Genomic DNA, 25490 nt, shown 5'->3' on the forward strand with positions numbered 1-25490 from the left:
CTGGGAGAGACCCGCCCCCTCACTGAGTGACAGGCTCCCCGGCCAATCCGCTTCCCCGGGAGAGCCCCGCCCCCTCACTGAGTGACAGGCTCTCCGGCCAATCCACTTCCCCCGGGAGAGACCCGCCCGCTCACTGAGTGACAGTCTCTCCGGCCAATCCGCTTCCCCCGGGAGAGACCCGCCCCCTCACTGAGTGACAGGCTCTCCGGCCAATGACCAGGTCATTGTCCCTGGACACGGGCTCTTCTATTTCAGCCTGTGAATCGCATGCAGACGGGTCGCGGAACAGACTCAGGAATTGGTCATTGACGGAACCTTCATGCGGTTCCTTCTGAGAGCGAGTGAAGCTGGCGGGCCTTGGGGAAGTGTGGCCAATGGCCGCGGTGGGAAAGCAGCTCGAGTGAGCCGGACCGTGGGAATCCACCGGAGACACGGCCATGGAGCGCCACCTTCCGGCTGTGGAGCCACATTACAGGCAGCGAGCTCACCGGCTTCCTGCAGTTCTGACCAAGGCTCATCGACCTGAAACTCGGTTTCTCTCCCGACACATGCTGCCTGACCTGCTGAGGATTTCCAGCATTTCCTGTGTTTATTCCTGCAGTTCACACCTCATTCTGGACTTAGCTGGACATTTTGAACTACTGCCCAAAAACCAATTTATTCCCCAGATTTCGTTCATTGATTTGTTTTTGTTCGTAATGAATTTGCATCCAACCAGCGATCACGTGGTTTCAGAGCAGTCTCACCATCTTTATTACATTCATTAATCTAACAATACAAACAAAGCGAACGAAAAGAACAAAAATGTTGTCAGACAAAAACTCTAAAGCAGGAAGTTCAGGCGCTGCTTACTGGTCTGTCAGGAGCAAGATACCCGTGGATGTAGTGGAAGAAAGTTCACGGGCACTGTTGTTGGCCACACATTGAGATCCAGATCTTACTCAGGCCAACAGAGGCAGGTAAAGAAGAGAGGAAAGGAGCATCAATCACACAGCGGCATGGGGTTTCCCAGCAGAACCAGGGTGTATTCCAGCAGATGCATGAAGCACACAGTAGAGGCAATCAGCATCCCAGCAGAAGCAGGGTGCTCACATCAGAGCCAAGACGTGTCCCAGCACAGGCAGGGAGGTAAAGAAATGAAACAAAGGTGCTCTCTTCTTCTGTATCTGCTCGAAGCAGGTTACATTTCCGTATTAGCAGAGACCCGGTGTGAACAATAATATAAAAAACAGAATCTACTAATACAATAAACCTGAATTGGAAAAGGTGTTTCAGGTGTATAACGCCTCATCACGAGTTCTGATGAAAAGATTCACATTCAAACCATCAATCGGCTCTTTTCTCTTTACAGATACTGACTGGCCTGCCATGCACTGCCGGCACTTTATGTTTTATATCCGGTAGGAACAGTTTGCCAGTGAGCCCCATCAGCTGGGAACAGATGTGTGGCACTGGAGGGGCGGGGGAAAAGGGGGCAACTGAATTTGCCACACTACAGTGACAGAGCTTACTCATGAAAAAAATAAGTTGAAAACCACAATATTTCTCAATGCACTGAGGGCTGTAAAAGAGATTTCACTCCAGCTTATAGGGCAGCACAGCTCAGACTGGGAGATCACCATGTGTGGAGTGCAGCGAGCACCGTGGCACAGTGAGCTGAGCACCAGCACAGCCAATCGCCTTTTTATAATGTGGCTTTCTTTGTAGAAGTCCCTCAAACCTCAATTTCCTCACTTCTTCTCCTGAAGGCACTAACTCCAGTCTCGGGAACAGCAGAGCTGAGCTCAGTTGTGTCCTCACCTGATGGCCACGTCCAGCGTGAGGAGTCACTGGAGAGCACCCAGGCTGGGGCTCTTTTCTCCAGATAAGAGAAGACTGAGGGATGATGTAGCTTTTAAAAGGACTTTAGAATAATTTCTCCGTGACTACACAAAGCACTCTGGGTCCAGGTATATTGTGTATCAGTAAAACAGGTTTATTATGCATTAAACATCCAGTACAAAGAAGTAATACTGAACAAGAAGATAGTCACAGTCTGTTCATCGAACCCCGGCATTCCTCCGAGTGACTGTGGCGCTAATTACATTACATGGACATTACATTAAACCTACCTCTTTGACCAAGCTCAGTGTCAGATTTGGTTTGATAACATTCCTGTGAAGCGCCTTGGGTCATTTTACTATGTTTAAGGTGCTATATAAATGCAATTTGTTGTTGTTTGATTCAAATCCAGGACCAAGGGGTGAAGTAACGGTCGGACACATACCTAGGGCGCTGCCTAGCATAATCCAGTCACTAGTTTCCATTCACTTTTGACCAAAGTATCTCCCAGGCACCCGCGGGAAATAAATTTCATGTCTTCAGCACCCACTTCAGAGATTTTTTAACTGATTAATCTCCTCTCTGTACTCGGAATACAGGCCCAGATTTTGGAATTCCGCTCTCCTGACACACAGCAAGAGCCCATATTGGGAAATTCTACAATCCCAACCTGTGCTTTTTGAACATTGGACAAACCGGGATACGGGTTTTCCCGACAGGGACTCGGTGTGTGCCAGGAGCACGGAAGAGGGAATTCTAGGCTCGTGTTTATTTTCCCTTTTTTCTGATCCCTTCATCTTTCAGTTCTGAAGGAAGGTCCTGCCTGAATTGTCTGATCAGCCGAGTGTTTCAGCAGTTTTTGATATTCCCTCAGTACCGGTTTCCACCAGCAGGTGGTGATACTGCACTGTAAAACTTTACAGCTCTTTGTACAGCTCGCCATCCCCATCTCCTGGCTGAAAGTGGCACTACAATCAACTGCGTGGGAATGTCAAACACTCTGGGGTGAATTTTCACTTTTACCACAACAAGCGTTAGCGGATCGGCCGCCCGTTTTACAGCCCGCACCGCAGTAAAAGTGAACATTCAGCCCGTTAAACCGAAGATTTGCAAACTCCCCGTCATCTTGAAGAGAGATAGTTTGTGTATTTCTCATCACTAATGGTGCTGATGAACTGAGGAATGTCCTCATTTTGAGAGCACAACTTATACCTGCTTTTTAATATAAAGGAGTGGGGCAGTGATGAGAAAGGGCTGGGATGGAGTTGCTGTCGGTTTTACTTTTTATTTTAGTCTTTGTTTTTATTACAGTGTCAGCCAGTGGCTCAGTTGGTCGCACTCTCGCTTCCTGAGTCAGAAAGTTGTGGGTTCAAGTCCCACTCCAGAGACATGAGCACAACAATCTAGGCTGACACTCCAGTGCAGTACTGAGCGAGCGCCGCACTGTCGGAGGTGTCTTTTCGATGAGACCTTAAACCGAGGCCCTGTCTGCTCTCTCAGGTGGATGTAAAAGATCCCAAGACACTATTTCAGAGAAGAGTTCTGAGGAAGGGTCATCGACCTGAAACGTTAACTCTGTTTCTCTCTCCACAGATGCTGCCTGACCTGCTGAGTATTTCCAGCATTTTCTCTGTTTATTTCAGATTTTCAGCATCTGCAGTATTTTGCTTTTGTGTTTGAGTTTTCCCCGGTGTCTTGGCCAATATTTATCCCTCAATTAGCGTAACAAAAAACAGATTATCTGGTCATTATCACATTGCTGTCTGTGGGAGCTTGCTGTGCGCAGATTGGCTGCCGCGTTTCCCACATTACAACAGTGACTACACTCCAAAAAGTACTTCATTGGCTGTAAAGTGCTTTGGGAAGCCCGGTGGTCGTGAAAGGCGCTATAGAAATGTAAGTCTTTCTTTCTTCTTCTGACATTTTATATTTTTATTGGTTGTATTTACAGTCTCATTGGGATTTTACAATGTGTAATTTGGAAATTACCTTTTCTAACTCCTGACCCCTGACCTCTGCTCCTGACCCGAATGGCGCGGGGTCAAGTCACTGTGACGTCATGGATGATGCGGGCCGGCCCGAGGCCCCGCCCCTTTTCCAGACCCGGATCGGAGCCGGAGCAGATTCTCAGACACTTGGTTCACATCCCAAGTCACAAAGAAAGGATAAAGTTTCCCCGTGAATTTATTCCCAGTGAAGGTGTGGAGATGGGACTTGGTGTCCGCGCTGTAAAATGAAACTGTCCCGGACTCATAACTGAGATAAACTCCCACCTTCCCGGGGATCGAACCGGCGGGGAGAGGGGATTCAGGGGAGGAGTTTACATAAAAATCATCATAATCCCGCTCGATGGTCCAGAATCCAGTCTCCGGGCTCAGTCTGACCCCTCCCTTCCTCTTCACAGACTCTGCGGCTACTCCCAGTCTCCAGCGCCGATTCCCCGCCACCTCCACCTCCCAGTATTGTCTCCCCGATGTGAATCCCTCTGATCCCAGCACACAGGCCCAGACTGTAAACCTCTTCCCGCTGTCAGGGAGATTCCTCCGGGTCCCGGCCAGTCTCACACTCTTCAGATCCTCAGACACCTCGAGCCGTGGATTCGCTGTTTCCACATCCAGGGTCACAGACACTGGGAGAAAAAGCAGAGAATTAGAGAGATTCACCCGGGATTAGAGAGAGACTGGCCAGGGATCGGGGGGAAGAGACTGGCCGGGGATCGGGGGGGCGGGGGGAGGCTGGCCGGGGATCGGGGGGGCGGGGGAGACTGGCCGGGGATCGGGGGGAGAGACTGGCCGGGGATCGGGGGGAGAGACTGGCCGGGGATCGGGGGGAGAGACTGGCCGGGGATCGGGGGGAGAGACTGGCCGGGGATCGGGGGGAGAGACTGGCCGGGGATCGGGGGGAGAGACTGGCCGGGGATCGGGGGGAGAGACTGGCCGGGGATCGGGGGGAGAGACTGGCCGGGGATCGGGGGGAGAGACTGGCCGGGGATCGGGGGGAGAGACTGGCCGGGGATCGGGGGGGGGGCATGGGGAGACTGGCCGGGGATCGGGGGGGGTGCAGGGGGAGACTGGCCGGGGATCAGGGGGAGAGACTGGCCGGGGATCGGGGGGAGAGACTAGCCGGGGATCGGGGGGAGAGACTGGCCGGGGATTGGGGGGAGAGACTGGCCGGGGATTGGGGGGAGAGACTGGCCGGGGATTGGGGAGAGATGTTCTCACCAAGATCCCCCTTTCTGACTGATTTTTTTGTTTTTCAACTCGAGAAAAGAGCCGCCCTGAGGGGAGGAAACGAGGATCTGACAACAGCAGAAAACACCGGGACTTCCAGGGAGGGAGGTCACAGCTTCTGAAAATATCAAACATTACACCCGCCTCCGCACTGTGGGATTCTGTGGGGATATAAATACTAAAATGAGCAAAAGCTGGAACTGGAGCCTCAATGTACAACTAAATACTGTTCCCAGTTTAATGCACCACAAACTGGGGTTAAAATACCTGGGGGTTGAACACATTCCATACTCCTTACCAGATTACTCACTGAGGCAAGTCACTCTGTGTGGCTGGGTGTATATGGGTAGATGTGTGTGTGTGTGTTCCTCAAAGTAGAAAAGTCCCCGGTCTGGATGGGATGCATCCTATGTTACTGGTGGAAGTAAGGGTGGAAATTGTGGAGGTTCTGGCCACAATCTTCCAATGCTCCTTAGATCTGGGGGCGGTGCCAGAGGACCGGAGGATTGCAAATGTTACACCGCTCTTTTAAAAAGGGGAGAGGGCTAAACCTGGCAACTACAGGCCAGTCAGCCTAACGTCGGTGGTGGGGAAAGTTGTAGAGACAATAATCTGGGACAAAATTAATCAGCGTTTGGGAAAGTATGGGCGAGGAAATGAAAGTCAACACAGATTTGTTAAAGGCAAATCGTGTTTGACTAACGTGATCGAGTTCTTTGATGAAGTAACGGGGAGAGTTGATGAAGGTAGTGAGGTGGATGTGGTGTATATAGACTTTCAAAACAAGGTACCACATAAGAGACTTGTTATCAAAATTAAAGCTCACAGGATTAAAGGGCAGAAAGTAGCGAGTAGTGGTGAATGGTTGTTTTTCAGACTGGAGGGAAGTATACAGTGGTGATCCCTGGGTCATTATTAGGACCACTGCTCCTTTTGATATCTATTAATTGTTGTGTATGTACCTTTAAGGGAGAACTGCTTTTATACTGCAGTACCGGCAGTGGCCACACCTGTATATAAAGCCGTAGCAGGCTTCTGTACTTTCAGTTCCAGCATATCCTCTGTTCAGTAAATACCTGTTATTACCGTTCTCCTGCAGTCCGTGTGTTATTGATACGCGGACACTATGGTGGCGACGAGCAGGTTCAAACTCACCTGCAGTACTGCGTCACCTCACGGGGATCCATCCCTGAAAAGAAGCTTCTTGGAGGTCGAAGCCAGAGCAACGGGCGTCGACCGCGGGCAACCGCCCAGTGATCCATCGGAGTTCAGAGAATCGCAGGGGAAGCTGTGGAGAGCTGGGCTTGGTTCTCCAGTCAAGGCGTCCCAGCAAATCGGGCTGGTAGCAGGTAGTGCGCTGACCTTTCCCGGACTGCGGCAGGCTAGAGCTCGATCGAGTGGCTCTGCAAAGGGGCCGAGCAGCGTCGTTGGGAAGAAAGAGAGAGAGGGTGGAGCGCACAGGGCGCGGCCGGTGCTCAAGAGTCGGGCAGCGTTAAGAAAAATTAATTAACAAAAGAGAGACGCGCAGGAAGCCGCGGGTCGCCGCCATTATGAGTTAGAACGCTAAGAGCAGCATTGGCAGCAGGGGGAAGAAGGAAAAGCGCAGGAGGCGCCATTTTAATCCATTGGGGAAGAAGGAAACGCGCGGGAGGCGCCATTTTAATCCATTGGGGAAGAAGGAAAAGCGCGGGAGGCGCCATTTTAAACCACCCAAGATGCCGAAGAGTGGCAGCATCATTGCTTTCGACAACAAAATAGAAGACTGGATCACGTATGTGGAAAGAATTGAAATGTATTGCAAGGCAAATGAGGTGGCCGATGAAAAGAAGGCATCAGTATTATTGAATCTGATGGGCGCGAGAACGTACGGCCTATTGCGGAATTTATTTACCCCAGCTAAACCAATGGAGAAAAGTTTTGATGAGATTGTCAATATCTTACAGGAACATCTAAACCCTACACCGCTGCTGATAGCAGAAAGATTCAAGTTCCATAAAAGAAACCAGCACAAAGACGAGAGTAATGCTGACTATCTTACGGAACTACACAAGTTATCGAAACACTGCCAGTTCAGAGCAGGACTGGCAGATACCTTAAGGGATAAGTTTGTCTGCGGGCTCCAGAGTGAAGGAACCCAGAAACGACTACTTTTGGAAAAGGACCTTACGCTAGAAAAGGCTTTCAGCGTTGCAGTATCCTACGAAGCAGCAGCACGGGGAGCTGTGGAAATACAACAGAAACCACAAGAATAACGCCAATTAGATTAATTAATTCAGATGTAGTCCGTGGCCAGGGTCAGGATGGTGTGACTAGAAGTGAGGCAGGTACGGGGATCCAGGAGGTATTGTTGGAGGAGCTGCAGCCCTTGCACTTGTCCAACAGGTTCGAGGCTCTTACTCCCTGTGAGGATGGGAACAGGGACTGCGGGGAGGATGAGCAACCTGGCCACAGCACCGTGGAGCGGGGGGCCATTCAAGTGGGGGGGAGTTAAAAGAAAAGTTGTAGTGGTAGGGGATAGTATCGTTAGGGGGATAGATAAGAGTTCTTTGCAGCCGAGAGCGAGAGTCCCGAAGGCTGTGTTGCCTGCCCGGTGCCAGGGTTAAGGACATCTCCTCTGGACTGGAGAGAAACTTGGAGTGGGAGGGGGAGGATGCAGTTGTCATGGTCCATGTTGGTACCAACGACATAGATAGGACAAGGAAGGAGGTTCTGCTGAGGGAGTTTGAGCAGCTAGGGGCCAAATTAAAAAGCAGAACCACAAGGGTAATAATCTCTGGATTATTACCTGAGCCACAAGCGAATTTGGCTAGGACAAATAAAATTAGAGAGTTAAATGCGTGGCTCAAAGACTGGTGTGGGAGAAATGGGTTTTGCTTCCTGGGACACTGGCACCAGTACTGGGGCAGGAGGGAGCTGTTCCGTTGGGATGGGCTTCACTTGGCCAGTGCTGGGACTAGAGTCCTGGCGGATCATATAACTAGGGCTGTAGAGAGGGCTTTAAACTAACTAGTGGGGGGGAGGTTCCTAGAGAGCAAATAATAAAAATGACAACAGAGAAGGTCATAGACTTAGGTAGCAGTGGGGAAATTAAAAACCAGAGCGTGTCAGGAAGGGGCAGAAGGTATGGAGTAAAAGGTAAAGTAATAAAAAGGGCAAAAGCAGGAACTAAGTGTCACAAAACATCTTTGAAAGTTCTCTATCTGAATGCACGTAGCATTCGTAACAAAATAGACGAGTTAATGGCACAAATAACTACATATGGGTATGATCTTGTGGCCATTACAGAAACATGGCTGCAGGGTGACAATGCCTGGGAATTAAACATACCAGGTTATTTAACGATCAGGAAGGACAGGCAGGAAGGAAGGGGAGGTGGGGTGGCTATGTCAATAAAGGAAGGAATCACTGTAATACAGAGAAATGATATTGGGTCAAAAGATCAGGATAATGAAACAGTTTGGGTGGAGGTAAGGAATAATAAGGGGAAAAAAACACTAGTGGGCGTAGTCTATAGGCCTCCGAACAGTGGCAACTCTGTTGGACGGAGTATCAATCAGGAAATAGTTGAGGCTTGTAATAAGGGAACATCTATAATTATGGGGGATTTTAACTATCATATTAATTGGACAAATCAAATTGAACAGGGCTGCCTTGAGGATGAGTTCATTGAGTGTATTAGGGATGGGTTTCTTGAGCAGTATGTAACTGAACCGACCAGGGGGCAAGCAACCTTAGATCTGGTCCTGTGTAACGAGATGGGATTAATTAAAAATGTCCTAGTAAAGGATCCCCTTGGAATGAGTGACCATAACATGGTTGAATTCCATATTCAATTAGAGGGTGAGAAGGTTGGATCTCAAACAAGCGTGCTAAGCTTGAATAAAGGAGACTATGAAGGTATGAGAGCGGAATTGAGTAGAGTGGATTGGGAAAATAGATTAAAGGGTAAGACGATACATGATCAGTGGTGTACATTTAAGGAGTTATTTTACAACTTCCAAAAAATATATATTCCACTGAGAAGAAAAGGGTGTAAAAGAAAAGACAGCCATCCGTGGCTAAGTAAAGAAATTAAGGATAGTATTCGACTAAAAACAAGGGCATATAAGGTAGCCAAATCTAGTGGGAGGATAGAGGACTGGGAAAACTTTAAAAGACAGCAAAAAATAACAAAAAGATTGATTAAGAAAGGGAAGATAGATTATGAAAGTAAATTAGCAAAAAATATAAAAAGAGATAGTAAGAGTTTTTATAGTTATATAAAAAGAAAAAGGGTGGCTAAAGTAAATGTTGGTCCCTTAGAGGATGAGACCGGGAAATTAATGGTGGGAAATATGGAGCTGGCAAAAACACTGAATGAATATTTTACATCAGTCTTTACAGTAGAAGACACTAAGAATATCCCAACACTGGACAAACAGGGAGCTAAAGGGGGGGAGGAGCTAAACACGACCAAAATCACTAAGGGAGTGGTACTCGGTAAAATAATGGGACTCAAGGCGGATAAATCACCTGGACCTGATGGCTTACATCCTAGGGTCTTGAGGGAAGTGGCGGTAGGGATTGTGGATGCATTGGTAATAATTTTCCAAAACTCCCTGGACTCGGCTAAGGTCCCGGCAGACTGGAAAACTGCTAATGTAACACCCTAATTTAAAAAGGGCAGTAGACAGAAGGCTGGAAACTATAGACCGGTTAGCCTAACATCTGTGGTAGGTAAAATTTTGGAGTCCATTATTAAGGAGACAGTAACAGGACATTTGGATAATCATCATTTAATAGGACAAAGTCAGCATGGTTTTATGAAGGGAAAGTCATGTTTGACAAATTTGCTGGAGTTCTTTGAGGAAGTAACATATAGGGTGGATAAAGGGGAACCAGTGGACGTAGTGTATTTAGACTTCCAAAAGGCATTTGACAAGGTGCCACACAAAAGATTATTGCTTAAGATAAAAAATCACGGGATTGGGGGTAATATTCTGGCATGGATAGAGGATTGGCTATCTAACAGAAGGCAGAGAGTGGTGATAAATGGTTCATTCTCAGACTGGCAGTCAGTAACGAGTGGTGTTCTGCAGGGGTCAGTGCTGGGTCCCCAACTCTTTACAATCTATATTAACGATTTGGAGGAGGGGACCGAGTGTAACATATCAAAGTTTGCAGATGATACTAAGATGGGAGGGAAAGTAGTGAGTGAGGAGGACATAAAAAACCTGCAAGGGGACATAGACAGGCTAAGTAAGTGGGCAGAGATTTGGCAGATGGAATACAATACTGGAAAGTGTGAGGTTATGCACTTTGGCAGGAAAAGTCATAGAGCAAGTTATTATCTTAATGACAAGAAACTGGAAAGTACTGAAGTACAAAGGGATCTGGGGGTCCTGGTGCACGAAACTCAAAAGGTTAGTATGCAGGTGCAGCAAGTGATTAAGAAGGCCAATGGAATGTTGGCTTTCATTGCTAGGGGGATAGAATATAAAAATAGGGAGGTATTGCTTCAGTTGTACAAGGTATTGGTGAGACCGCACCTGGAATACTGCATACAGTTTTGGTGTCCATACTTAAGAAAAGACATACTTGCTCTCGAGTCAGTACAAAGAAGGTTCACTCGGTTAATCCCGGGGATGAGGGGATGGACATATGAGGAGAGGTTGAGTAGATTGGGACTCTACTCATTGGAGTTCAGAAGAATGAGAGGCGATCTTATTGAAACATATAAGATTGTGAAGGGGTTGGATCGGGTGGATGCAGGGAAGATGTTCCCGATGATGGGTGAAACTAGAACTAGGGGGCATAGTCTTAGAATAAGGGGCTGCTCTTTCAAAACTGAGATGAGGAGGAACTACTTCACTCAGAGGGTGGTAGGTCCATGGAATATGCTGCCCCAAAAAGCTGTAGAAGCTACATCATTACATAAATTTAAAACAGAAATAGACAGTTTCCTAGAAGTAAAGGGAATTAAAGGTTACGGGGAGCGGGCAGGAATTTGGACATGAGTCTAGGTTCGGATCGGCCATGGCCCTGTGGGTAGCGGAGCGGGCCCAGGGGCCGTGTAGCCTATTTCGTGTGTCTAATTCTGTTAGATTCAGGAGATGGTTCTGTGATAGTGGATTGGCGGTTAGGATCAGATCAGCCATGATCTTATTGAATGGTGGAGCAGGCTCGAGGGGCCGATTGGCCTACTCCTGCTCCTATTGCTTATGTTCTTATGTTCTTAATATAGCGCTAATGAAATGGCATATGGAGCAGAAAAGTGCTATCGCTGCGGCAGAACAACCCATGACCAGAAGGATTGCTGGTTTAAGGACAAATTATGCAGGCAATGTGGAAAAGTGGGACACATAGCACGAGTCTGCAGGTCAGGAAAGAAAACCAACACTAAAAGAACTACTAAGGAAAAGTACAAGAAAGTACAAAAGATGACGGACAGTAGTTCAGAAGATCAGAAGAGTGATAATGACTCCGGGAGCAGGAGACTAAGTTGTCTAAAGTTACACAACGTGATCGCAAAGGAGGATCACTGAACCATTTGGGTCACCCTCATGATAGCAGGGTCCCAAGTAAAGATGGAATTGGACACAGGATCAGTCCTAACAGTCATGAATCGACGAGACTACGAGCGGCTATTCTCACACATTCCCTTGAAGGATACTTCCATTGTCTTGAAGACATATACGGGGCAAAAAGTCTACCCTAGAGGAAAAATAAGGGTGCCCGTTAAATACAACGACAAGGAAACACAGGAACTGTATCTATATATACTACAAGATGGAGGACCACCATTATTGGGACGTGAATGGATCCGAAAAATACAATTGGATTGGCATTCCATTCAGGCGCTAACTGTGGCTGACAAAAAGGATGACGACGTCACACCTGGACGACTGTCAAAAATTGTAACTGACGCGAAAGAGGTGTTCCAGCAAGGACTGGGGACTCTAAAAGGCGTAACGGCAACGATAAAAATTGAAGATAACGCAAACCTAAAATTTTTTAAGGCCAGACCGGTACCGTATGCGATCTGCCCAGCCGTCGAAGCAGAGCTGGAGAGTTTGGAGCGTTCAGGTGTGCTGTCCAAGGTGGACTGGAGCGAGTGGGCCACACCCATCGTTCCTGTAATGAAGAAGTCATTGAGCAGCAGGCCTGGGGAACTGAAGAAGGTTCGCATCTGTGGTGACTTTAAGGTAACTGTGAACCCAGTCCTTCACACAGTACAATATCCACTTCCACGGATAGAAGATATTTTCACCTCACGATCTGGAGGGAAACGCTTTACGAAGATTGATCTGGCCCAAGCGTATCTACAAATTGAGGTAGAAGAAGCATCTAGGAAATACCTCACGATAAACACTCACAAAGGTCTTTACCAGTACAACCGACTGGTATTCGGAGTAGCATCAGCTCCGGCTATTTGGCAGAGGGCGATGGAACAAGTCCTGCAGGGGATCCCGGGGACCCAGTGTTATTTGGACGACATCCTGGTTACGGGCGGAAATGACAGTGAACACCTTGCCAACCTGGAGCAGGTGCTCACTAGATTACAAGAATATGGGCTACGAGCCAACCGCCCCAAATGCGAGTTTTTCAGGAAACAAATCTCGTATTGTGGTCACGTGATTGATGAAGAGGGGTTACATAAGTCCACAGACAAGATTGAGGCAGTAGTCAAGGCTCCAGCACCGGAAAATGTGTCACAACTGAGGTCGTTCCTCGGGCTGGTGAACTACTACCATAAGTTCTTGCCAAACTTGTCTACAATTCTGCACCCGCTGAACGCCCTGCTGCAAACTGGAGTAGCATGGAAATGGAGTGATGAGTGTAAGCGTGCCTTTCAGAAATGTAAATGCCTAATCACCTCAAAAGAAGTATTGGCCCACTACAATCCATCACTACCAATTCGGTTGGCGTGTGATGCGTCTCCCTACAGCATTGGAGCGGTGCTGTCGCACAAATTCCTTGATGGTTCAGAGAGGCCAATAGCCTTTGCGTCACGCTCGTTAACTTCAGCCGAGCGTAACTACGCCCAGATTGACAGGGAGGCCCTCAGCCTGGTGTGGGGGGGGGGGGGGGGGGGTGAAGAAGTTCATTCACTATCTGCATGGGCAGAAATTCACCTTACTGATTGATCACCAGCCTCTTGTCTCCATCTTTAACCCAAAGAAGGGCGTTCCGGTGATGACGGCGCAACGGCTGCAAAGATGGTCCCTTTTTCTAGGGGCACATCAATACGACATAGAGTACAAGGGCACGAAACAGCATGGAAATGCTGATGGACTGTCGCGCCTGCCACTGCCTACGGTGGAGGAAGCACCTGCAGTGGACCCTGTTGAGATATTCCATTCAACCATAGTCGAATGTCTACCTGTTACAAACTCAAGTATAGAAAAGGAAACCAGAAATGACCTGACACTCTCTCGGGTCTATGATTTAACGGTGAAGGGATGGCCAGCACATGGCGACTCACTGTTGTCAGCATTCTCGCCAAGGAGAGAACAGCTGTCAGTGTGCCGGGGGACCTTGATGTGTAGATCCCGAGTGGTAATTCCACCCAAGTTGAGAGAAAGAGTGCTCAATGAGCTTCATGAGGGTCATCCGGGAGGGGTGAAAATGAAGAGCCTAGCCAGGGCATTTGTGTGGTGGCCGGGAATCGATAAAGAAATCGAAGAAATGACCAAGAGATGCACAGGATGCCAGAAAGTCCAAAACGCTCCACCACAGGCCCCGCTACACCCATGGGAGTGGCCCTCATCTCCATGGCAACGGGTACACTTTGATTTTGCTGGTCCATTTATGGACTCAATGTTTTTAATCGCCGTGGATGCACATTCGAAATGGCCAGAGGTCATCAAAATGTCCTCCACCACCACGGCGAAAACTATTGCAGTCCTACGGACCATCTTCGCAAGGAATGGCTTGCCAGAACAGATTTGCTCCGACAATGGACCGCAGTTTGTGTCCGAGGATTTCCGGAGGTTTTTGAGGAATAATGGGGTAAAGCATTACACATCCGCCCCATATCATCCAGCCACAAATGGATTGGCTGAGAGGTTTGTTCAAACCTTTAAAAAAGCAATAAAGGCGATGTATAATGACAACATACCACTGCAACACAAGGTGGATAATTTCTTGTTTGCTTACTGAAATGCGACACATGCAGTCACCAACCAAACTCCAGCCATGATGTTCTTTAACCGCGGGTTAAGATGTCGTCTGGACTTGCTCAAACCAAACATAAGACGAGATGTTGAGAATAAGCAATTCCAGCACATCAATGAAAAGCCAACCAGGAGCTTCAAGATGGGCCAAGACTGGTTGCCCTGTGACTACCGAACAGAAAAATGGCAGCCAGGAACGATATGCACATGGCAGGGACCACTAATGTACACAGTGGACGTTGGAGAGAGCATCGTGAGACGCCATGCTGACCAGATTCTAGAGTCACAGGAACAAGTCAAACCCATACCACGAGCAGGCGCACCTGGTGATGAACCCGAAGTACAGATTGCGTCTACCTCAGAATCAGTGGTATTGGAAGCTGATGAACCAACCAATGACAATGAGCCAGAATCGACTCCGCCGCAAGAACAGGATACTCGAGAAAGGCGCTATCCAGACAGGATCAGGAAGCCTCCTCAAAAACTGAATTTATAAATGATTACTTTCAGCTGATGTATATAGTACAAGAAAATTGTAATTGTAATTAGTTATTATTTACTTGTTAAATGAATGTTATGTACTGTTTATCTAAAAGGGGAATTGTTGTGTATGTACCTTTAAGGGAGAACTGCTTTTATACTGCAGTACCGGCAGTGACCACACCTGTATATAAAGCCATAGCAGACTTCTGTACTTTCAGTTCCAGCATACCCTCTGTTCAGTAAATACCTGTTACAGGAAACTTTGTGCTATCCGGCACCCATGGGACCGAGCTACTGCCGTTTTTTTAAAAGCTCCGGATAGACCAGCGTCAATGTTATCAGATAGGAGCTTTTCATCGCAGTATCTGACCACAAACACTTGCTCAGCAACAGCTTGTAAACATTCGGCCCGTGGCTTGGAAGCGTCTCTGAAGCTGTTGCTAAGATACAGAGACGCTTTCTAGAGCCTGCCCAAACACTGTTGCTGAGCAACAGCTTGTAAACACTCGGCCTGCTTGGAAGCGTCTCTGAAGCTGTTGCTAAGATACAGAGACGCTTTCTAGAGCCTGCCTGTGAAAAGAATGCTAGGAGAAAAAAAAACCTAACCAAAACGGCTGCTGCTTTCTGCCGTTAGATCAAAGTTGCCGGACATTCAACTTCTGGATAGCACAAAGTTTCCTGTATTACCGTTCTCCTGCAGTCCGTGTGTTATTGATACGCGGACACTATATTAATGACCTGGAGTTGGGTATACAAGGCATCATTTCAAAGTTGTTGGACGATATGAAACTCGTAAATGTTGTAAATATTGAGGAGGATAGTAACAGACTTCAGAAGGACATAGACAGACTGATGAAACGGTCAGACAAATGATAGACAAAATTTAATGCAGAGAAGTGTTTAATGATATTTTGGTAGGAAGAATGAGGAGAGGCAATATGATCTCAATGGTACAATTTTAAAGGTGTGCAGGAACAAAGAGACCCCTGGGGGTGTATGTACATACATCTTTGAAAGTGGCAGGACAAGTTGAGAAGGCTGTTAAAATAATATGGGATCCTTGGCTTTATTAATACAGGAATAGAGTACAAAAGCAAGAAGGTTAAGCAAAATCTTTATAAAACACTGGTTTGGCCTCAGCTGGAGGATTGTGTTCAATTCTGGGCACCACACTTTAGGAAGGATGTCAAGGCCTTGGACAGGGTGCAGAAGAAATTTAGTAGAATGGTACCCGGGATGAGGGACTTCAGTCACGTGGAGAGACTGGAGAAACTGGGGTTGTTCTCCTCAGAGCAGAGAAGGTTAAGAGGAGATTTGACAGACGTGTTCAAAATCATGAATGTTTATGATCGAGTAAATAAGGAGAAACTGTTTCGAATGGCAGAAGGGTTGGTAACCAAAGGACACAGATTGAAGGTGATTGGCCAAAGAACCAGAGGCGACATGAGGAAACATTTTTTACACAGCGAGTTGTTGTGATCTGGAACGCGCTTCCTGAAAGGGCAGTGGAAGCAGATTCAATAGTAACATTCTAAAGAGTATTGGATCAATAGTTCAAGGGAAAAAATGACGAGGCTGTGGGGAAAGAGCAGGGGACTGGGATTAATAGGATAGCACTACCAAAGATGGGCCGAATGGCCTCCTTTTGTTCTGTATCATTCTATGGTCACAAAAAACAAGCATTTTATTAAGAGTGTCTAGACCTCCACCGTGATTAATCTGAATTAAATTCACTGAAAATGACTTAAAAAACTGTATTGAACCATTTACCAGTTTCACTGGTGTACACTAGTACACTGGTCGGTTTCTTCGTAAATTTAATATTCTTTAATATTTAAAAACTGTTAAAACGTGCCTACTAGTGCCTGTGCCCCTAAAAATGAGTTCAATTTCAAGAGCTTCCTCAAACGGGCACAATCAGTGGAAACTCGCCAGGCTCATTATCCCGATCTGGCGGCGGGGCCAGTTTTATGGGCGGGGTCGATAAATGGAACAACACCCAAAAGCTCAGAGGGACTTGGACTTCAAGCTTCGAGCAGCGTAAGGAGATGAGAGCTACACGCTTACAACTGTTCCTGATAAGTCCTCCAGTGAGTATCTGTCTGTACCAGTGTAAGAATCCTGAGAAATCCCCATTTCAGATTCCCACTAGCAACATGGACGAAATGAAGTAAACATTATTAGTTGTAGGTTTAGGTTGGTATTATGTAACTGTTAGTCAATGCTCGCCGATTCTTGAATAATCATGTTTATAAACCAGTGTAATATGCCTTGGGTAGACCCGGTTAGATTTTAAAATGGAAGAAAGAGGCCTTGGGCCTGCTTGACCAAATATTAAAAGGTGCAGACTTTAACAAGCCTTGTTAGCAAAGCGACAGTCAGTCTGTGAGAAAAGCTGAGAGAATTAATGGAACTCCAGAGACTGAGATACGAGGCAGGGACTGTAAGATTGTTATAAATTACATGTTCGTTGTTTTTTTGAATACATATTTTGATATGTTAGAACATCCGCAGTGAATTATAAAAACAAAGGCTAACAGCAAGGGCTGTATCTCAACCTGTGGAGACATATTCCTTTAGTATTTCCATAAATACCCCAGATAAAACCACATGGACCACCCAGCATTGACATCGGTACCGGCTACGGACATGACAGTGGCACACCCAGCCCAGTCGACCCTGCAGAGTCCTTCTCACGAACATCTGGGGACTTGTGCCAATATTGGGAGAGCTGTTCCACAGACAAGTCAAGCAACAGCCTGACATTCTCATACTCACAGAATCATACCTTTCAGCCACTGTCCCAAACTCCTCCATCACCATCCCTGGACATTTCCTGTCCCACCGGCAGGACAGACCCACCAGGAGTGGCGGCACAGTGGTATACAGTAGGGAAGGATTGACCCTGGGAGTCCTCAATCTTGACTCCGGACCCCATGAAGTCTCATGGCTTTAGGTAAAGCAAGGTGAAGGAAACCTCCTGCTGATTAACACCTACCGCCCTCCCTCAGCTGATGAATCAGTTCTCCTCCATGTTGAACACCACTTGGAAGAAGCACTGAGAGTAGCAAGGGCACAGAATGTACTCTGGGTGGGGGACTTCAATGTCCATCACCAAGAGTGCCTCAGTAGCTCCTCTACTGACCGAGCTGGCCAAGTCCTGAAGGACATAACTGCCAGTCTGGGCCTGTGACAGGTTGTGAGAAAACCAACATGAGGGAAAAACCTACTTGACCTCGTCCTCACCAAACTACCTGTCTCAGATGCATCTGTCCATGACAGCATTGGCAGCAGTGACCACTGCACAGTCATTGTGGAGTCGAAGTCCCATCTTCACACTGAGGGCACCCTCCATTGTGTTGTGTGGCACTACCACCGTGCTAAATGGGATAGATTCAGAACAGATCAAGCAGCTCCAAACTGGGCATCCATGAGGTGCTGTGGGCCATCAGCAGCAGCAGAATTGTATTCCACCACAATCAGTAACCTCATGGCCCGACATATCCCTCAGTCTACCATTACCATCAAACGAGGGGATCAACCCTGGTTCAATGAGGAGTATAGAAGAGCATGCCAGGAGCCGCACTAGGCGTACCGAAAAATCAGTTTTGAAAGAGCAGCCCCTTATTCTAAGACTATGCCCCCTAGTTCTAGTTTCACCCATCATCTGGAACATCCTCCCCGCATCCACCCGATCCAACCCCTTCACAATCTTATATGTTTCAATAAGATCGCCTCTCATTCTTCTGAACTCCAATGAGTAGAGTCCCAATCTACTCAACCTCTCCTCATATGTCCATCCCCTCATCCCCGGGATTAATCGAGTGAACCTTCTTTGTACTGACTCGAGAGCAAGTATGTCCTTTCTTAAGTATGGACACCAAAACTGTATGCAGTATTCCAGGTGCGGCCTCACCAATACCTTGTACAACTGAAGCAATACCTCCCTATTTTTATATTCTATCCCCCTAGCAATGAAAGCCAACATTCCATTGGCCTTCTTAATCACTTGCTGCACCTGCATACTAACCTTTTGAGTTTCGTGCACCAGGACCCCCAGATCCCTTTGTACTTCAGTACTTTCCAGTTTCTTGCCATTAAGATAATAACTTGCTCTACGATTTTTCCTGCCAAAGTGCATAACCTCACACTTTCCAGTATTGTATTCCATCTGCCAAGTCTCTGCCCACTTACTTAGCCTGTCTATGTCCCCTTGCAGGTTTTTTATGTCCTCCTCTCTCACTACTTTCCCTCCCATCTTAGTATCATCTGCAAACTTTGATATGTTACACTCGGTCCCCTCCTCCAAATCGTTAATATAGATTGTAAAGAGTTGGGGACCCAGCACTGACCCCTGCGGAACACCACTGGTTACTGATTGCCAGTCTGAGAATGAACCATTTATCCCAACTCTCTGCCTTCTGTTAGATAGCCAATCCTCTATGCATACCAGAATATTACCCCCAATCCCGTGATTTTTTATCTTAAGCAACAATCTTTTGTGTGGCACCTTGTCAAATGCCTTTTGGAAGTCTAAATACACTACGTCCACTGGTTCACCTTTATCCACCCTGTATGTTACTTCCTCAAAGAACTCCAGCAAATTTGTCAAACATGACTTCCCCTTCATAAAACCATGCTGACTTTGTCTTATTAAACTATGATTATCCAAATGTCCTGTTACTGTCTCCTTAATAATGGACTCCAAAGTTTTACCTACCACAGATGTTAGGCTAACCGGTCTATAGTTTCCAGCCTTCTGTCTACTGCCCTTTTTAAATAAGGGTGTTACATTAGCAGTTTTCCAGTCTGCTGGGACCTTTGCTGAGTCCAGGGAGTTTTGGAAGATTATTACCAATGCATCCACAATCCCTACCGCCACTTCCCTCAAGACCCTTGGATGTAAGCCATCAGGTCCAGGCGATTTATCCGCCTTGAGTCCCATTATTTTACCGAGTACCACTTCCTTAGTGATTCCGTGTACAAGGACACCCAGGTCCCAATGAGCACCAACATTTCACAATCCCTCACCATTTATAAAATAAGCTGCTTTGCTATTTTCCTACCAAAGTGAATAACTTCACATTTGTCCACATTATATTTCATTTGCCATGTTGCTGCCCACTCACTTAGCCTGTCTATATCCACTTAAAGCCTCCTTGCATCCTCCTCACAACTTACATTCCCACCCAGCTTTGTATCATCAGCAAACTTGGATATATTGCATTTGGTCCTCTCATCCAAATCATTGATGTAGATTGTGAACAGCTGAGGCCCAAGCACTGATCCTTGCGGTACCTGACTAGTTACAGATTGCCAACACGAAAATGAACCATTTATTTCTACTCTCTGATTTCTGTCCAGTAAACCAATCCTCAATCCATGCTACTATATTAGCCCCAATCCCTTGAGCCCTCATTTTGGTTAAGGCACCTTATCGAATGCCTTTTTAATTCCAAATACACCACATCTGCTGGTTCCCACTTATTTATTCTGCTAGATACATCATCAAAAAACACTAACAGATTTGGCAAACACGATTTCCCTTCAATAAATCCGTGTTGACTCGACCCAATCCTATTATTATGTTCTAAGTGCCCTGTTACCACATCGTTTATAATAGATTCCAGCATTTTTCCTCATACTGACGTCAGGCTAAATCGTCTGTAATTCCCAGGTTTCTCTCTCCCAACTATCTTTAATAGTGGGGATACATTTGCAACTTTCCAATCGCGGGCACCATTCTAGAATCTGTGATCTGTCTGTACCAGGAATCATACGGTCAATATATGATCTGTCTGTATCAGTAATCTCACTGTCACTGTATGATCTGTCTGTGGCAGTAATCTCACGGTCACTGTATGATCTGTCTCTACCAGTAATCTCATGGTCACTGTATGATCTGTCTGTACCAGTAATCTCACGGTCACTGTATGATCTGTCTGTACCAGTAATCTCATGGTCACTGTATGATCTGTCTGTACCACTAATCTCACGGTCACTGTATGATCTGTCTGTACCAGTAATCTCACGGTCACTGTATGATCTGTCTGTAGCAGTAATCTCATGGTCACTGTATGATCTGTCTGTACCAGTAATCTCATGGTCACTGTATGATCTGTCTGTACCAGTAATCTCATGGTCACTGTATGATCTGTCTGTACCACTAATCTCACGGTCACTGTATGATCTGTCTGTACCAGTAATCTCACGGTCACTGTATGATCTGTCTCTACCAGTAATCTCATGGTCACTGTATGATCTGTCTGTACCAGTAATCTCATGGTCACTGTATGATCTGTCTGTACCAGTAATCTCACGGTCACTGTATGATCTGTCTCTACCAGTAATCTCATGGTCACTGTATGATCTGTCTGTACCAGTAATCTCATGGTCACTGTATGATCTGTCTGTACCAGTAATCTCATGGTCACTGTATGATCTGTCTGTACCACTAATCTCACGGTCACTGTATGATCTATCTGTACCAGTAATCTCACGGTCACTGTATGATCTGTCTGTACCAGTAATCTCAGTCACTATGTATTGGGTGGTTTAATATGATTGAAAAGTACTAAACGGTTCACTCATTATTTCCTCGTTTTCAAGCTCGTTTAAAGGGGTCTTAATACAGATTATTCTGTAAAAAGCCAATGTATATTTAGCGTATTAGGGGACAAACACCTAACTGGATGAAGAACACATCCCACAGATGGAGTGAGGAAACGAGCTGCCACAGGGGAAAAGGTAAGGAAGGGCAGTGAATAAATAATTCAAGGGAAAAAGTAGAGGAAAAAAAGAGGATGAAGCAGCTGTGGCCCACAACTCGATCAGTCTGAACAGCAGCCTGGACAGGAACTCAAACAAAACTGGTACAATCGGGCAGGCCCCAGATTCAGAGACACCCACAAGAGGAAAATACACCCTGGAGACAACAAACCGACATCACCCTGAATACAGTCCATCAATCAAATTATATCCACGAATCTCAACAGATTCCAGCACATAATCAGACAAAACAAAACTGACCGACATAAAAGAACAGGTGGAAGCACCATCTCTACAGGAGATCCTCCTCACCACCCTCAGAACACACCAAGTTTGTGAGTGAGTGGGTGGGACCAATGCTGGCCGCTTTCTACTGACCCAAGAGCAGAGGATAGTCACACTAATCAACAGGAACCTTCCCATTACTCTGAGACACGCATTCCTGGAGAAGGAGGCCGCTCCACCCTAAAGAATCTCGAATAACAGGAGAATTCAAAGTGATGCGTCAGTTCTGTGTCCTGAATGAGGTGTCCCCACATTCCCCACATCAGCAATCCTCACACTCGCCCCACGTATGGACAGCACAGTAACCATGAGTGGAGACCTAAACTGTGCTCTTCACTCCCAACGGGACAAGCTTCCAGTGGACACAGGGCACTAGAACAAGCAGCCGGAGCAATCTGGGAAAACTAGTGACCTGGTCCCACGCCAACTAATAGGTCCCCTACCGAGTTTTACAAGGTCCTAATCGCGGAACTTACTCTCCCGCTACTGAAACCCCGCACTATGTGCTGGAGACAAGGACACAGACACACTTAACTTAGTCACAATCATGTTAATACATATGAAGAGAAAGGTCACCACCATTGCTCACCGTAGAAAATTAAATCCCTCCTCAATGCGGACAAGAAAATATTGGCCAATATCTTAACCTCCAGATATCTCCAGACTGGTCCATGCAAACAAATAGGCTTCATACGGGGCCGCACATGGAGGCAAAGCACCAGCGGTTATTCAATGTGATGCACCATTGTCATACCTCTACCCTGAAACTATCCCTGGATGTATAAGCCATAATTGTCTAGGGCGAGTGGAATGATTCAAGGCAATTGAGAGAATAAGCCTTGGTGACACTTTCAGCAATCCAGTGCTTGCTCCCCAGGTCCACAGTGAGCACCAGCTAACTCTATACCCCTCACCACTCCTCCCTCAACAGGCAGAGAAAGCCTCGCTCCCAGACTTCCTGTCCTGACCTTGGTCACAGACATGAGTTTGACACACAAGATGGGGATGGATCAGGAGATGAGTATTGTAGAGGAGGAAAGGTTCAGCTGGGAAGGGCGGTGTTTCCTGTTGCTGAAGTGTGCAAAGTATCGATGGGTTCTGGAGGCTGTGGTTCATCTGAGGGTCCCTGTGTTGGTCATGTTCGGGGAGCTGACATTTTCAACTGACTAGTTGAAGGCGATGCTTTTCAGAACATGGATTTGGTGCGTGAATAACACTAACTCCATCCAGGCCCGCTTTTAACCGCGTTCATTTGCAACTACTTAGTACTAAAAGATACTTTCTATGATATTTTTATGTATAACGAATCAAATTATAAGATATAAATCAGGCCAAAGGAACTTATATGAGTTTTACCTGGGTTCATGACATCCAACATTTCTATACACACTGCGTATAGTAAAGGGCCGTTGAATTTTTCGATAGTCAGGGCGGTATCTACTAATGTCAGTTTATTCTCGTCCTCACTAATCCTGCAAATATCAAACAATTGGTTATAAATTGACCATAAACACTTTCCTGAGCTATTTTACCAAACTGTGCAGAGTTTCAGTAAAGAGCATGGCCTACCTCCTCTTCTGACGAGTTTCTTCCTGAAATAAATAAAACACAATCTGAGTTGACAGAGACTGAGCGTCTATATCCGGACAGCAGAAATTACACCCAGATTGTTCCAAGCTGCTGATAATTCCCAATTCTCACTGCTGCCCACACACAGGTAGAAAGAGGATATTACAAAAAGGATATAGAAGCACAGGAGAACGTATAAAAGAGATTTACAAGAATGATACCAGAACTGCGAGGGTACAACTAACAGGAAAGAGTGAACAGGAAAGATTATTCTCTAGAAAAGGGAAGACTGAGAGGTGACCTGAGCGAGGTCTTTAACATTATGAAAGGATTCGATGGGGCAGATGTAGAGAAGATGTTTCCACTTGTGGGGAGTCTAAAGCGAGGGGTCATAAATATAAGAGAGTCAGTAATGAATCCAAAGGAGAATTGAGGAGAAATCTCTTTACTCAGAGTGTTTAGAATGTGGAACTCGCTACCACAAGTTGAGGAGAATAGCACCGATGTATTTAAAAGGGAGCGAGATCAGTACATGAGGGAGAAAGGAACAGAAGGATATATTGATAGGGTGAGATGAAGTAAGGTGGGAGGAGGCTCGTGTGGAGCATAAACACTGACATTGACCTGATGGGCCGAATGGCCGGTCTCTGTGCTGTAAAATTCTGTGTAATTCTATGAGCGGCATATTTGAAAACAGGCCATCAGAAATTACACGAAAAATTATTAAATGCTTCTGATAGAAACAGGATATAGTTGAAAAATCTTATTAGAGTATCAGATACTAGAAATCAACATCAGTGTCACTCCCAGACACAGTGCCTCTCACACCCACCCTACCAGACACACCCACACACTCACAACATGGGACTGGAACTGGATTGGAATGTGAGTTTCAGGAGATTATTAAACTTGGGCACCACAGAAATAATTACAGACTAAATATCAAGATCACAGCAACTCATTCCCGGGTAGGTTGCAGGTATTCCCGGGATCCTGTAGATATTGTGGGAGGCCGATTAGTTCGGTGAAAATAGCAGCTCCGCCCCGGATAGACAAAACAATCGATCGGTTTAAATCAGTGACGAATTATTGGGAAAATGCTGCATTTATGTCAAAATTCTCGCCCGTCAATTTGTGACTGTGAACTTTCACTGAACTAAACTGAAATATAATCCTCACCTTCAGAAATGTCAGCTCATCTTTTTGCTCCATCTGTTTCTGCAACTTTGAGAGTTTCTCCTGAATAGAATTTAAATTCTCTTGAATCTGTCGAAGATTTTCCTCCATTTTTTTTAGAATCTTCCCCTCTTGTTTCCTGAGATCTCTGATTAAACGCTGCTCTTTCTCACTGAGAATCTGGTGCATTTTAGCGAACTCGGATGTGATGCGGGTCTGCAGACTGCTCGACTGTTCCTACCAAATGAAATGTGAAAAATATTTTTTCTGCAATAAGAACAAGAAAAAGCATCAAATTTCGAAAATCAGCAAAGGGCGATTTACCCTAATTTCGGAAATCTTCTGTTTCTGCCGCCGCTCCGTTTCTAGAGCCGCCGATTTCTTCTCTGTGAGAGAATCTAAGGAAGATTTCAGCTGATCCTGGGATTGGGAGAGAAAAATCACAGAATAAAAAAGTGTTAGACCATGAAAATGTGATAAAATAATCAGGTGATCAAATCTGCTCCCTTTTACCTTGTAGATTCCAACAGCTTCTTTAATGGGCATGAAGCGGTGCTTTCTGTGTTCCCGCGCATCTGTACAAGTGTAACAGATCAATTTCTTGTCAGTTTCACAAAACAGCTTCAGTTCTTCCTGATGTTCCTCACAGTGAAGTTTACTTTCCTTCTCTTTCGGATTCAGCTTTAATTTTCGCGCTTTCTCGGCCAGATTCGCTAAGGCCCGATTTACCCTGAGGTTTCTTCCCGAAAACTCCTCTCTACATTCCGGGCAGGAGTTTATCCGCTTCTTCGCCCAGCACCGTGTGATACAGAAGCGGCAGAAGTTGTGTCCACACTCCAGTGTTACCGGATCGGTGAAGAAATCCAGACAAATGGGACAAATTGTCTCCTCGGTCCAACTCTCGGCCTGTTGTCTGGAAGCCATGTTCACCCTCAGCACTTCCTGATTCAAACCGCTTTCCGTTTCCGTGTTTACTGCGCTGCCGAACATCCGCAGTTCAGCG

At 46.3% G+C, this 25490-nt stretch overlaps 2 pseudogenes across 2 annotated transcripts in view; one reads left to right on the forward strand and one right to left on the reverse strand.

The window, feature by feature from the left end:
• The window catches only part of LOC147096341 (E3 ubiquitin-protein ligase TRIM69-like), a 189828-nt pseudogene that overhangs the window by 100786 nt on the left and 63552 nt on the right, over window positions 1-25490 (forward strand). The window lies entirely within an intron of this gene.
• LOC147096343 (zinc-binding protein A33-like) lies at window positions 1953-25490 on the reverse strand (annotated as a pseudogene). The gene is made up of 6 exons (XR_015074598.1): window positions 25001-25490; window positions 24812-24907; window positions 24491-24724; window positions 23312-23334; window positions 23099-23214; window positions 1953-4450 (listed from the first exon to the last, which is right to left on the reverse strand). The product of XR_015074598.1 is annotated as a zinc-binding protein A33-like (transcript).

This window comes from Somniosus microcephalus, unplaced genomic scaffold, assembly GCF_052327205.1.
Source record: "Somniosus microcephalus isolate GS21.2 unplaced genomic scaffold, FLI_Smic_1.0 unresolved_chr1, whole genome shotgun sequence".
In the NCBI taxonomy this organism is placed as follows: Eukaryota; Metazoa; Chordata; class Chondrichthyes; order Squaliformes; family Somniosidae; genus Somniosus; species Somniosus microcephalus.